General features: G+C 37.9%; 2 protein-coding genes across 4 annotated transcripts in view; one reads left to right on the top strand and one right to left on the bottom strand.

The window, feature by feature from the left end:
• The window catches only part of UBXN2A (UBX domain protein 2A), a 33,166-nt gene extending 25,786 nt beyond the window's left edge, over positions 1–7,380 (bottom strand). Inside the window, exon 1 of one of the 3 annotated variants that reach the window (XM_032497110.1) lies at positions 7,178–7,380. The gene's annotated coding sequence lies outside the window, so the exon portion shown is untranslated. Of the gene's footprint in view, positions 1–6,772; positions 6,792–7,177 lie in introns of those variants that run through there. The other 2 variants (XM_032497111.1, XM_032497109.1) reach the window with 2 other exon arrangements.
• A 324-nt stretch (positions 7,381–7,704) lies between these two features.
• Positions 7,705–12,097, top strand: part of ATAD2B (ATPase family AAA domain containing 2B) — a 150,296-nt gene continuing 145,903 nt past the window's right edge. The window contains exons 1-2 of the mRNA XM_032497106.1: positions 7,705–7,833; positions 8,400–8,522. The gene's annotated coding sequence lies outside the window, so the exon portion shown is untranslated. The remainder of the gene's footprint in view (positions 7,834–8,399; positions 8,523–12,097) is intronic.

Here is a 12,097-nt window from a genome sequence, read left to right as displayed (position 1 = left end):
CCCCCAGGGAAAAAAAACAACATTAAAGTTACCAGCTGTCAAAACTGAAGTTAGGAAAAATCAGGTCTGTTCTATAGAACCTGGAATGTCTGGTTATTTAAGGAAAACATAAACAAACTGATTATGGAGATAAAGGAAAAAAAAATCCAGACTTTTTAACGTTTTAAAATTAAGTAAGTTTTAAAAAATTCAGAGTGCAATGTTTTAGTAAATGTATGTAGTTATAATTCATGACTAGACTTTTAAAAGTGACCCAAAACCAGATTATAATTATTTCTTATATGTGCTTAAAAAACAAATAGTTAAGAAAATGTTACTGTTAGGTCACAATAGGTTGTTTATGATAATGAAGGACCCAGAGTCTACTCTATAGATTTGAAACTAAAGCAAAACACTTTACTGAAAAGAAGACATAATCAAGCTAGACATTTCCACAAAGCATTAAAAATATTTCAATTCTCAGATAGACCTATATCAAATACAGAAAATATCAAATATAGAAAATATTGAATGTTTCTTAAATTTGTATATAAAAAGCAAATACCTCTATTTAAAAATCTAAGTGTTATCTAATTACCCCCCAAAATAAAAATGAATAAATAAATAAAAATGTAAGTTTTAGGTATACTTAAATAGAGGGTAGCCCTGCTTAGTAATAGCCACTGAAGACCCACCAGACCCATTCCAAAGCAGTGAGAGCCAGAAAATGGGTACTATGAGCAGTAGCATACTGTTCCCATTAAGGTCTCCAAGGTATCTGGAGGTGAATTTAATCGGGGTAACTGAGGCTTCAGCAGCAGCCTTTCACCAGATAACATCAGTCAAAATGATCTTAGATCCTGACTTCCATTCCAGTTTCCCACTGCTAATGGAACTGGGCTCATAACCACAGTCAATTTGGCTGGAGCGCTGATTTCCACTTAGCCTCTGTTTCGCTAGGAATGAAAGCAGGATAGTGGAGTCAGCTCTGGAAAATACCATTGAAAACTGTTTTAAATGCCTCTATTGTTTTCATTATGAACTGAATATAAACTGATAGTGAATGTTTTTCTTAGCCTTTTCATAACAAAATTGTGAGCAATTCTGAGAGGCAAGGGGAAACTGAAAGGAAGGCAAAAGGAAGAAATGCAATGAGGCAGAGGAGTGAGTACCCAACATAAAGGGCACCTGCAATGGCACCCCCAACAAGAGCTTCATGCTCTACCTTTTAGCTAGAGGGTAAGGGAAGAGTCACTAAAGCCACAGTATCCAAGGGGATGGCATCCAACCATCAATGCAAACTGGATGGCTCTATAGTCTCAAGCAGGCATTTTGTATTTCTAACTCTTAATGTATCACTCTTCAAAATTATTCCCTAGACTTAAAAATGAAAACAGGCCATTATTTCATCCAAAGAATTTTAGTCAATATTTATTAAATGTAAGGCACTGGATTAGGCATTAGATTTACTAAGTAAGAAATCATATAAGCGGGAAGATATTTTTTATAATCTCTAAAATGTATATCATCTTAAATGGGTTATGTGACTAAATAAGCTATATACTGTAAAAACACAGCCATTAAAAATGACTTAAATGTAAAATACAGCATTGTCAATGTTCTTTTGAGCTTGCAACTGTTTATTACTTTTAATAGACAAACATAATTATACCATCTCTGGGCCAAGGATGAATCTGAGGTCTAAAAGGAAAAAAATAGTGTATACTTTTATTTATGGCATGGGAAAAATTGACCTAAAACCATTAAAAGGGTGTGAGAAGGAAAAGCGGGTAAGCATAAGAGAGCTAAAACAGTTATCTATCCTGATAGCAATATCTATCCTGATAGCAATGTAATGTTCAAGATCAGTAACTCAAAATATACACACTGTTTAGAAATATGGCTATAAATTACAGAAGAAATAGCTATGAGTTCAAAGTAGTTGTCTTTAGGGAAAGGAAGTGGGAGCATTTTGAGTTTTAAGTCTTCTAACACTACGTATTTGTCTTTTAAACTATGTGAATATATTACTCTGATGAAGAATTTTAAAAAACAGAAAACAAACTCAAAACATATTTAGAAAGCCAGAATTTCATGGTTTTTCTCCTAAGACTTTGTCCTTCAAATCTTATTTCCAAAACTAGTTGCTTCACTTAAAAAAACTGCATTCCTTTCAAACATATACAAAAGAATAGAAAAAAATATAAACAGCCACTTCAACCATTCAGATTTCAAAAGTTTCTATTTTGACTTGTTTCCTTCTTTTATACTTAAGGAAAGCATTATACACTTAAATATTGTTTCATTTAAAAATACTTATTACATGGTATGTCTTAAACATGTGCATCTTAGTGCACATTAATTATACCTAAATAAAGTTGCTTAATATATTAAAATGTATATTTATTCAGCACACACTATATACTATATATGCTATTTATCTATATATACTATATATACTACTCTAGGTGCTTGGGATACGTACTGAACAAAACAGACAAAAATCCCAGCCCTTCTGGACATTACATTCTGGTAGTGCTGTTTGCTTTTCACTTGACAGCTTTCCAACAGTATTTTCAACTACTCTAAAATAATCCCTTAGTTTAGATATGATCTTAACTGTCTCATAAACATAACATATTCATTTCATTTCTTTGTCCACATTGTCACCATCCTTCTAGGCATCTGAACCTTAGTGATCCTTTAAGTCCCAGCTCAAGATGTACTGTAAAGTTGAAGTATTAAATTCCTATTAATATTCCTCTCCTAAAGCATTTAGATTTTTGGCATTTAAATCATACTGTCTGATATTATTTACTATTGTTTCTTTTAGTTCTCTCTACTGGATCCAAGATCCTTGAGCACAATTTTCATGACTTAAACATCTCCTGTTCCTTCCAGGGTGCTGAGCAAGTGCAAAGCAAGGAGCAGCCATCTTTAAAGTACTTCACTATGTTTCCCTTAATAGATGACTGTTCTCTAGCAAATCGCTAATATTTTTCATTACTTCAGAGTTATAAACTACTATAAATTGTTTTTATTTGTTTCATGACAACAGGAGAATATAGAACAGACCTTGGATTCAAAGTGACCTGTAATGGAATACTGCCTACATAATATCTGAGCTGGGTGATTTACATGTTAACTTCTCTAAGTCACAGCTGCCTAACTTCTAACTTGGAGATAATCCTCCTCCTAAGGCTGTTTTGAGAACTAAAAGAAATACTGAGAATAAACTAATGTTTTGCTCCTTTCTCTTTTCCCAGCCCCTGGTCACAAACTCTGTTACAAGGATTTATGGTAAGAAACACCTTCAGACTGTCTTAAAACTTTTAATTTTGATATGGCTAAGAAATTTTACTTTTAATTTCATTAATTAAACTTAAAAAAAAAATCTGTATACTTAATGAACCTCCCACCACTGTGTGCAAGGCACTGCTTCAGAACTAATGACAGAAGGAACAGAAGGGTCAATAGGACAGATCCAGTATCTACTATCAAGGAGTTTATAGACTAACAAGGAAAAAAACATACTGAATTACTAATTGCAAACATGGCATAGAATTATGAAGTAAAAACTGATTATAAACAAGTTTCTACTATATAACACAGGGAACTATATTCAATATCTTGTAACCTATAATGAAAAAGAAATGAAAAGGAATATACGTATGTAAATGGTGACTGAAACATGCTGTACACAAGAAATTGATGCAACATTATGAACTGACTATACTTCAATAAAAGCAAAACAAAAATCTTATTAAGTAATCTGTAAGATTAAGTATTTCAAAAATAAATTGCTCTATTATATTATTTTTTAAAAAACCTGATTCTATAATGGACATAAGAGTCACTATTATTATAGGTATTTTCTATCATAAATTAGTAATATATAAGTGAACCATGTAAAATTCCTCTATATCAATTGAGTGAGCTTCTACAATCATCATAATCATGTGAAACGAATGAACCGATGTACTGTACTGTATGTAGAGAATAAAAAAGAAACCATCTGACAAATATCTAAGTTACCAGCATGAAGCTGGGCATCAGAATGGACAAACTGAACAGAATTTCCTTCATTTTGCTTCAGTTTACTTCCAATTAATACCATTACCACCTTACATTTGTGTTGTTTATCAGTTTACTAAACACCTTCCCAAATACTATCCCACTTAACCCAACAACTGCAGTAATAAAATCAGTCGGGAACATATCCACTAAAAGGAAAATCCAGGCAAAATAGATTTAGACTACTAAGAAATGTATTCTTTCTAATGTATACATCAGAATTCAAAAAAAAAAATTTGCATATTACAAATTTTACTTAATTTTTTCTCCCTTTCAGTTTTCTTAGGTAGAATCATTACAGTTCAACTGCACATACACATTATATTGCATGTAAATACATACATAGACAGTATACTACACTTTTTTAAGTTTACATATATGTACTAATTATTGTTTCTAAGAACAGATTAGATCTTTAGCTTTCTAAACTTACATAGTTACAAAGGAATAAAGCCACCTACAAAATAAAAATCAACAGAATGCAGTAATCCAATCATAAAGGACAGTCTAATGTGCTTACACATATTCAAGACATCAAAATATTATTTTTATAAACATTTACTATAGGCTACTTATTTTTAAACAGATTATGGATTTATATCAAGATATTATACCACTAGGCATGATATATTTACATAGAAGCTTTAGTTTCTGCCTAAGGACAAAGCCATCCAACACAAGGGAAGAGAAACCAATGGATCAACTTTCAGTTACGTCTTCTATGGAACAGGATTAGACCTCCATCAGCAAACTATGGCAGCATTAGAATCAAACACTTTAAAAGGCAGTTTACTTGCATATTTTGTGAATTCTAGTTTATTAACTATTAAGTACATAATAAAAAAATGAAACCTTTTGGGAAGTTTCAGCTTAGCTCTAATCACAGTAATCAAAAAACACAATTTTGTTGTCTTCTAGAGAAAAATTGTTTATGAGGGAGTTGTATGCTCCCAAGTACCAAAGTGACAGTGAGAAAGGTAATTTAAATGAGAAAATCCTAGGAGAAAGGTGGTGAAACTTCTCAAGGTTACTGAGTCAGCCTCCCTTTGACACTAAGACATTCTCATTCCGAGGCTCCATTCTAAAATGTTATTTATCTTGAAAAAAATCCATTTAAAATACTATCTCCTTCAGAAAATCTTCCACAGTTCCTGCAAGAGACGTGAATATAGAATTACTAACCCAGCAAGAAGAGATCAGTTAGGTACTTTTAGAATTTGCCCTGCTTCCACAGCCACAAATGCAGCCCACTATCAATTCTTAGATAGTTTCCCCATACCCACTCTTGTCCCCATCCAATTCAGTTTCTACACAGGAGTCAGGGTGAACTTTAAGATACAAATTTGATTGTGGGACTTTCTTGCTTAAAACCCTTCAACGACCTCCCATTGCTCTTCATTCTGAAAATAACTATTATTTTACAGTTGTTCAGGAAAGTTCCTGGGTTGCTGTGACCAACACAGAACCACAGAACAAAGGATTAGAGCAGATCAGTCAGTCCACCAGTTTTCCATTGCTCTTAAAATATTAATCCTTTGGATAACATTACAGCAGGGTTCACTGCATTTGGGTGGTTTGAAAATTTCCCTACAAAAGTTAAAAAAAAAAAAAAAGGCCCCAAATCCTTAACACTGCTTAAAAGGCCCCACATCATCTCTCTGGCTCTAACCACGGCTCCCCTTTGCTTTCTACATTCAATCCAACTGTTTTGAACTTCAGTTCCCCAAATCGTCCCAAGTCCTCTGTGGAACCGATTTCCTTTGCCTCCACCTTTGGGAGTCACCTTCACGTAATTACCTATAATAACTCAGCTCCAAGATTACTCTCCTAGGAAAATCTTAACTGATTTCTCCAGCTGGGATATGTACCCTGGTTACATGCTCTCACATCACCCTATATTCTTCCTTTTTAGCCTCTCTCTAGGTTAACTGGCATTTACTTGTGTGATTGTTTAATGTTTCCTCCAATGACAATGCAAAGTCCTTAAAGGCAAAACTTATAATGATCACCAACATACTGTCGGCACTTTATACAATAAGTACTAAAAACATAAGAATGATAAACTAAGTAATTAATATTGAATATTAAGTAATGTGTATAATTACCACGTGCAGGGGCAGAGTCAACAGTAGTAGTTTTTGTTAATACTGTATTCTGCCTTGCATCAATTGTTTGTGTGCTTAAATCACTCCCCTCCATCCTGCGCACAATTCTTACTCATTTTTGGATTCCACCAGTGCCTCGCTCTAACTTTAGTGTTATACATTAGTCCTCAATATTCATTGGATTTAATTGCTTTTTAATCAACGTGACTTTCAGTATATTTAGACAGAAGACACAACATCAACTTTTAAAGTTTTTCCCATTAAAACTGAAGTATTATTAAAAACCTTATAAACAGTCCAAAAACACATTGGGCCACGACTACGAAATACGGAACCTGGTTTTCACGTCGCTTATACAACCTGTCATACAATTCCACGTTGACATATATAGACTGTCAATTTCCTATTTTTTTCCCGTCTTTTATTTTCAATGATCTCAAATTAAGTACTAAGGAACCAACGCTGGATGCCATACTAACATTGTTATTGCTGACAAGTAATACACTGCAAACAGCAAGAGAAACGCACACACAGAAAAAAGAAATGAAACATGAAAACAGCGAACATCAAGCCTACAAAATAAGTCAGTTGCGGGAGCCAGCTAACGAAGTTACCTAAGAAACGGCCACCCCAAACAGACGTGCTTTGCATTTCTGTACTGTGCTTTTGCAGGGTTCGCCTTTGGAAATGCGGCATTTTGAGAACAGAGAACTCGAAGTTTCTGAGCGCCCGCAGCGAGAGAAAACCAGTCGCTGCGCTTCCCCGGCGTCCCAGCTCAGGAACGCTGCGCAGCCCGCAGGCCGAGCCGCGCCGCACCTGGGCTGGCGGCAGTCCCGCCCCGGCCGCCGCCCGACCGCGCCCTTTCGGGGTCGCGGACACGGGCTCCGAAACCGAGACAACACAGAGCGCGGCGGCTCGGCGGGACCCAACGACTCCCACCGCCCCTCCCGGGAAGCGCCCGCCCACGGCCGGCCCGGCCCCTCACCGCGCCGAACGCCGCGCGGCGCCGGGAAACTCACCTCCGGGCGCGGCCGCTGGAGGGGGCCGCGCCGCGCCGCGCCGTCGCCTCGCGGCCTCGTCCTCAACTCGCTCGGGGGCCGCGGGCGCCGCCGCCGCCGCCGCCGGGCTGGAGCCCCTCAGACGAGAAGCACCGCCGCTACCACGCTGTCTCAGGCTCGGCTGCCGAGCCTACTGGGACCCGGCCCGCCTCCCTCTGTCACCGCTGCCTGGCGCCGAGCGCGCGCCGAGGCCGGCTTTGCGCAGACCCGAGAAGCGCGCGCGGGGACGCGCCAGCGCGCGCGGGGGCGGGGCTGGCGGCGCCGGCCGCCTCAGGCCTGGGCCCTACCCGAGCTAATGGCGGCCGCCGCCTCCCTGCAGCGGGTGCAGCTGCCGGCTGTCTCTCAAGCCTGCGCGGAAAATGCAGGGAGCCAGGTGTGGGTTCACCTGAGAACCCAGCATCAACTTACTTCTTTGCCTCCTCAGCTTCTGATTGAATCCGTGGAGAGATTTCCCTGCATTCGGACCGTGTTGAACTTTACCTGAGACCTGTGGTTGTGGAAAGCGACGGTTAAAGAAACCCCCTCACCCTGTCGTGTTCCTGAAAGGGGTGACAAGCTACCCTTCCCCATGTGGTTTTGATGAGACTCACGATGCCCCCTTGGTTACCTCTGATAAGGTCAGACAGACTCCCCAAGTTCTCAATCTTTTTGCCTCATAAGTGATTAGCTGAACTGACAGTACTCACCAATCAGGACAAAATAACCAGCTAACCTTGATTTGACCAAATTTACCTGTTTCTCCTTCCTCCAGGCTCCTAAACTTTGACCCACCCTCAGCCTTATTCAGCATACAAGCCTTCCTTCATCAACTTCTGAAAGTAGGCTGACCTCCTTGAGAAAGATTCTGTAGTCCGCTTTGTGATCACTGCCACCTCCACCTATCCATCCCACTGTGCCCCACACCCAGTTCCTTCTGGTCTTTTGCTTGCTCCTCCCTATGAAAGAAAGGCCGTTTTCTGCCTAAACTTGGAGACAGTTGCAGAATTCACTGTCTTAGCGTTCCCCTGTAACAGTAGTTGTCCCCTCACCACCACCCACCTCCACTGCAGTGGTTCCTTTTCCTCTTATTGGAATAATTGGTCTCCAGTCTTATTTCAATAGTCCCACCCCCCGGCCCCCTTGGAATAATCCTTTCAAGTATAGTCTCCATCTGCCTAAATCGGTATTTGTTTTTACTTGGCAGTTATCAGTGCTGGGAGTCAAATTGATATTGGGCCTCACCTACAGTCCTGTGCCATCCCCACCCCTGCAAAGGCACCCTGTGAGTGCTTTGAACTCTTCAGTTGAGCAATTCTGGGATCCTGTGGTGAGTTCCATTTTCAAACCAAGTCTCCAGAAATCTTGTCTGTTGAAGCCCCCAGAGAAGAAGTTACTTTGAAGAAGTTACTTTTAGAGCAAAGAGACTTTCCTATCACTTAAGTGAGGCAGGGCTTCTGCCTCTTCTTCCTCCTTCATAGAATGAGTTAGAAAGTGGTTCCTCCTCTTGTGTTTTTCAGAATATTTTGAGCTGGTTTGGTGTTAATTCATCTTTAAGTGTTTGGTACAACCAGTGAAGTCACCTGGTCCTGGGCCTTGTTGGAAGGTTTTTGATTACTGATTGAGTGTCTTGTTACAGATTTTCTATTTTTCCTTGAGTCAGTTTTGGTACTGTGTTTCTAGAAATTTGTCCATTTCATCTAGATTATCTAATTTGTTGTCATATAATTGTTTCTAGTATTTTGGGGTGACTTTTATTTCTGTAAGGCTGGTAATAATGTCCCCTCTTTCAACTTACAATTTTAATGATATGTATTTTCTCTCTTTTTTCCTTGGTCCATCCTGCTGAAGTTTTGTCCATTTTACTATGCTCCATTGTTTTTGTATACTCCATTTATCTCCACTCTACTCTTTATTTCCTTTTACTAGCTTTTGGGTTTATTTTGTTCTTTCTCTAATTCTTTCCTCTTTGGTGGGTGGGTTAATTAATTAATTAAATTTTAGTGAAGGTACTGGGGATTGAACCCAGGTCCTTGTGTATGCCATGCATGCGCTCTACCACTTGAGCTATTTTATTTTATTTTTTTTTAGTTACAAGTCTAACCACTCACAAAGGACTGTAAGCTCCTTAAGGGTGCAGACTAAGGTAATACATTTGATAGCTATTCTCCAGAGCACCTTACACAGTAGCTATTACACAGGTACCTAACTGGGTTCAGTAAATGCCTCCTGACTTGACAAAGACAGATGATCCATGACACTCAGGAATTTGCTCATGACCCTGCACCCCCTATTCTAATTGGTAGCCCCTCCAACCATCCATTTCAGGTCATGCACACAGTGATGATCTTTGAGCATTTCCCCATCTCAAAATGAATTTCTAACGTAGAGCTGTCTAATATAACTTTTTGAGATGATGGAATTATTTCTGCACTGTCCAATACATTAACTACTAGCAACATTTGGCTAGTAAATGATTAAAATATAGGTAGTATAACTGAAGAACTAAAGTTTAATTTTTTAATTTAGATAGCCACATGTCATAGTTATCACATTGGAGAGTATAAAATTCTAATGTCACCAATTCAGACTTTGTCTCATGATTTAGTGTTCATAAAAATGTGTCATGTTTCTTAAAAATATAATCTCTTGAAACTCATGTTTATGGAATCAGTAACAATTTTTCTCTGAGGACCTTTTTATAGAGTTACAGTGTCTCACCTTAACTCCATCAGAATAAAACAAAACAAAACAAAAAAACCCGACTAATGTTGTCATTGTGTTGCCAGTAGATGTAACCAGTGTTCAGGTTCCTGTCCTGTCCCAGAAAGAATTCAGAGACAAGACACAGAGGTTAAGAAAGTAAAGTGAGGATTTAAGGGACAGCCGGCCGGCTCAGGTGAGTGGCTGCCCTGAGTTTCTTTGGCAAGTTGGTTACATAGAGTGTAAAAATGAATGGGGAGAATATTCAACGGGGAGGGAAGGGTTTGGGGTTGTATTCCCTGATTTTCATCCCAACTTTACCTTCCTGAAGGAAGGAGGGATTTTTATCCTTATTTAGTCTGAATTGGAAGTGCCATGGCATCAGTGCATCATGGGTACTTTAATCTGCAAGGCTAATTTTATTGTAATGAGGGCAGAATGAGCAAAAGGTTACATTCAGACAGTGGAGATTCCTGCCTTTTCCCACATTTCTTTGTAGGCCTCCAGGCTTCTTGTCACCCCAAAATGTGTGACCACTTATCAGCCCAGAGATCCCTGCTTTTCTTTCTCTGCCCAGGGACCCCTGGTACTTACGTGATGTATGGTTTCATGTATTTGGCCTGTGCTCCTCCTGTCTGCCCAAATCCTATCATTTGATCTGCATCCCCCTTTCTCTGCTCATATTTAGCTATCTGCATCCTCTTAACAATTGCTCATCCTTTCAGTTAAGTCTTTATTTTCTATATCATTATTTTCTGTTTTTATTTTTATTAATAGTTTCTCCCACTCTGTGGCTTGCCTTTTGCCCTCTTGCTTTTCTTAAAAGTGTCTTTCAAAGAGAAAGCCCAATCTATCAACTTTTTCCTTGATAGTTTGTTTTTGTGGTCTTTGTAAGAAGTCTTTGCCTACCCCACGGTAGGTTTTATACTAAAAAATTTACAGTTTTGGCCTTGTGTTTAAGTCTGTGATCAATCTGAAGTTAGTCTTTGTACATAGCACGAGGTCATGGTCAAGGGTTATTATTATTATTGTTATTATTACTATTTTGCACAAGGAAGGATATACAGTTGTTCTGTATATCCTAGAATCATTTATTGAAAAGAATATCCTTTCTCTATTTATTACCTTGGCCTTCTCTTTGCAAAAATCAATTAATCATATGTGTGTCTCTTTCTATATTCTTTTCCGGTGAGCTATATGATTATATATCTACCCTATTTGATTATTATACCTTTGTAATAAGACTTAAAGTGAGGGAGTGTAAGTTTTTTACTTTTGTTCTTTTCCTGATTGTTTGGGTGATTCTGGATTCTTTGAATCTCCATATAAATTTTAGATTGTTTCTTAATTTCTACAAAATGTCTGCTGGGATTTTGACTGGGATTAGCTTGAATCTATTGATCAATTTGGGGATAATAATTTTCATCCTGATAATATTAAGTCATCTGGTAAATCTCTCTACTTCTTTAGATCTTCCTTTTCCTCAGCAATGTTTTTTAGTTTTCAGTATATAAACATATATTTTGTTAATTTTTTTTTTTAATTCTTAAAGAGATGTACACTCCATAGGCAGAGTGCAGGCCATCTCAGAAGGCAAGAGAAAGGCCAAGAGGTACGGGGTTGGGTGTTTAGTTTAAAGTAAAAGTAGATACACCCTCCATAGACAGAGTGTGGGCCGTCTTGGAAGGTAAGGGAGCAAGAGAGGCCAGTATTTTGTTAAATTTATCAGTACTCTTTCAAACTATGCACAATTGTTTATTTTAAGTATATAGAAATAAATTGATTTTTTATAAATTTATCTTCTATCCTGTGACCTTGCTAAACTTTGTCTCATATTAGACTTAGTAGGTTTTTTGTTTTGTTTTTTCAGATTTCTTAAGATTTCCTATAAGATTTTCATAGGACATAATAGACAATTCCTTCTTCCTTTCCAAATTATTTATTTTTTATTTTTTTTTTCTTTACTACCACATTGCCTAGGACATTCAGTACAATGTTGAATAGAAATGATTAGAGCAGACATCCTTGCCTTGTTCCTGAAATTAGGGGGAAATCAATTACCTTTCACCATTCATTACGATGCTAGCTATAGAATTTTTTTGGGTGTTGTTTGGTTGGTTGAAGAAGTTACCTTCTATTCCTATTTTATTGAAATTGCTAGAATCATAGGATATTGAACTTGTTAAATGCTTTTTTAGCATG

The sequence above is a fragment of the Camelus ferus genome, chromosome 15, assembly GCF_009834535.1.
Source record: "Camelus ferus isolate YT-003-E chromosome 15, BCGSAC_Cfer_1.0, whole genome shotgun sequence".
In the NCBI taxonomy this organism is placed as follows: Eukaryota; Metazoa; Chordata; class Mammalia; order Artiodactyla; family Camelidae; genus Camelus; species Camelus ferus.
The sequence above is the reverse complement of the archived record's forward strand: the minus strand, read 5'-3'. Positions and strand labels throughout refer to the sequence as shown.